The 3,059-nt window shown below is 45.8% G+C and overlaps 1 non-coding gene across 1 annotated transcript; it reads right to left on the bottom strand.

Annotated features, from left to right (window-relative positions):
• Positions 1 to 1,952: 1,952 nt before the first annotated feature.
• TRNAC-GCA (transfer RNA cysteine (anticodon GCA)) lies at positions 1,953 to 2,024 on the bottom strand. The gene has a single exon. It is a non-coding gene; the product is annotated as a tRNA-Cys (tRNA).
• Positions 2,025 to 3,059: the final 1,035 nt, after the last annotated feature.

Raw genomic sequence — 3,059 nt, 5'->3', positions numbered from 1 at the left:
TTTTGGTTAGCATGTGGAACAGACAAAAACTGTGACATAAGGGCTTAGGATCAGCCATCCCACCCTAAAGCCACTTCTGGAGCTCTCCAAGAACCACACATTTGGCCTCTAGGGGACAACAGGCACACATTTGCTCAGCTTTTTCTGCCGTGTGATGTGGGGTTCCAGAGTTCCATCCCTCTGCACTACCTGGATTTTTAATATCTTTAAGTACAATGATGCCAGATTAGCAATCCACAGTCCCCTCATTTCTCTGAGGGTCTTTACATGTTACCACATTTTTTGCACCTGCTGGGGTACTTTGATGAAAGAAAAGGCTATATCAGGCTAAAGGAACACAGAAGGTAGGTATTAGCAGATGGCCAAAGGGGCTCAGGGCATAGCAGGGAAACCCAAAGACCCAGGCTCATAAAATGAGCAGGACTCAAGGAACCCAAGTGGTCAGGATCTCAGCCAGACCCAGAGAGGGATCCCCTGCTGCTGTCACATTGGACACTGGCTGCAGTCACTGGCCTCACTGCCATTGCCAGGGCTCTGCCATCTCCAAACTGAATTCCACTGACCCCTATATATGACTTACTCTATATTCATAATCTTATCTTGAGACATATAGTTGGCCAAGCTTCAGGCATTACCAATTTGCTGATTAATTTTATGTGTCAATCCAGATGTTGCTGGGACGGTATGTTTAATGTGATTAATGTCTACATCAGTAGACTTTGAGCAAAGCCACACTCTGTAACGTGAATAGGCCTCATGCAAACAACTGAGGGCCTTAAGAGTATCTCTGAGGAAGAGGGAATTCTGCCTTAAGATGGTCTGTATAATCAAACTGTGACATCAGCTCTCCCCTTGGTCTCCAGTACACTGGCCTGCCCTGCAGAAACTAGACTTGCCAGTCCCACAGTTGTGAAAAAAAAATCCTTAAAAATCTTTCTCAGGGCCAGTATTGGGGTACAACAGGTTGAACCAATGCCTGCAAGGCTGGCATCCCCTATGAGCGTCAATTGAGTCCCAGCTTCTCTACTTCGGATCCAGCTCCCTGCTAATACACTGGGGAAAACAGTGAAAGATGGCCCAAGTACTTGGGCTCTTGCCACCCATATAGAAGACCTGGATGGAGTTCCAGGCTCCTGGCTTTTGTGCTGGTCCAGTCCAGGCTGTTGTAGCCATTTGGGAAGTGAACCATCAGATTGGAAGGTTTCTCTCCCTCTCTCCCTCTCCCTCTCCCTACCCTGCACTCTGTAACTCTCTGCCTTTCAGATAAAAAAAGTAAATCTTGAAAATTTTACTCAAACAGTACTCTGTACTTTGTGTGTCTGTGTGGGTGCAATCTGTTGAAATCTTTACTTAGTATATAGTAAGTTGATCTTCTGTATATAAAGATAATTGAAAATGAATCTTGATGAAGAACAGGATGGGAGAGGGAGTGGGAGATGGGATGGTTGTAGGCGGGAGGGAGGTTATGGGGGTAAGGCTGCTATAATCCCAAAGTTGTACTTTGGAAATTTACATTTATTAAATAAAAGTTGAAAACAAGAATATTTTAAAAAATAAAGTCTCTCTTAATTCCTCAAAGCCTCTTTATATGTATGCATACATGTGCATGCACACATGCACACATACACAAACACACACTATAGGTTCTGTTTTCTGTAGAGACCCTCCCTGTTTTCCTTAACCAGAGCTAGGACCCTGTCTCCCACCACAGTGGAGACTATTGTGAATTCCAGAAGCGAAATTAGGAAAGCTGAGATGAAAACATGCTCAACCCAGGACCTCTGAACAGGGGCTCAGCATTGAAAGTACTGGGTTCCTCAAGAGCTGCAGGAGTCAGGCAAGGATTTCTGGGAAAGCCCAGATCTCCTCTTCTCTCCCATTTGCAGGCTGAATCCATGCAGTGGGGAGAGCTAGGAGTACATTGTGTCCAATGAGAGAAAAGCAACACAAGAAGGGGGCACCCGGATTTGAACTGGGGACCTCTTGATCTGCAGTCAAATGCTCTACCCCTGAGCTATACCCCCTCATGTTTGTGTGAGTCAAATAAGCACTTTAAATCTGTATGACTACACTCTTGTCACTGTCTTGGGATGTGTATTTGGTGTTCTGCCATTATAAATTCCTTTCTTATTATGCCCTCTGTTCCCCATCTCTACACACCTGTCACCTTTACTTATAACCAGCATCCTTACTTGCTCATTTCTGGCTTGGAAAATGTCATTAAAGTCATCGAAGCTTGCAGCTAGAATATCTTTCAGATTCACCAAGAAGAGCAAGACTCAAGGAGCTGGCTGCTAAATGATCCTTTGGAACTTAGGTTAGAGAGAGAATGGCCAGGATACACCAAAAGTTCTCAGACACCCACCTGAACAAGACTCTGGGAAGGGGATGTAAGGATGAAGTGTGCTTTTGACAGGCTTCCTGGACAATTCTGACTCAAAGTGTGGATCTATTCATTTCATCTGTCCACTTCCACAGCATAGAACTGGGGGTGAGGGTGGAAAGAGGGTAGTTAAAACCATGCCCAAACAATACTTGCTTTATGACTAAGTCACAACTCCAACCCGCAATTATGGTAGAGGCCTCTGCACTAAACACTGGGTCAGGGGAGGAGCTGCTACTTTCTCCCCTGCTCCTCTTAGTCTCCATTTGCTCCACTGAGGCAATCCCTCAACGTGAGATTGTCAGACAGATGTAGATGGCTGAGAAAAGTGATGAAGCAGGAGTCAGAGAAATCTATGGTCACCTGGTCACCGGACATGAGGCAGGACAGAGTGTCTGTGAGCAGCATTGAAGACAGGGCCGACAGGTGACACACAGTCTTGAATCAGAAGACGCTTGGCAGAGTCGGGAGCTCTGCCTCTGAATGGTGCCCTCTTGGCAGATGAGCACCATCTCACCGCAGTCGCCACACCAACAATCCAATGTGCATTGTAATTTTTCATCATTTTTAATGAACTAATGGGCCCTGAAAGATATCCATCTGGGTTTGACCACACCCTGTCCTTCACCCATGGATCTGTCACAGGACTTCTAGAAACCATCCCTAGCCAGGCCTT

This window comes from Oryctolagus cuniculus, chromosome 7, assembly GCF_051225735.1.
Source record: "Oryctolagus cuniculus isolate XC-2025 breed Fujian yellow rabbit chromosome 7, ASM5122573v1, whole genome shotgun sequence".
NCBI classification, from domain to species: domain Eukaryota; kingdom Metazoa; phylum Chordata; class Mammalia; order Lagomorpha; family Leporidae; genus Oryctolagus; species Oryctolagus cuniculus.
Note: the sequence above shows the minus strand (reverse complement) of the source record. Positions and strands in the feature narration are given on the sequence as shown.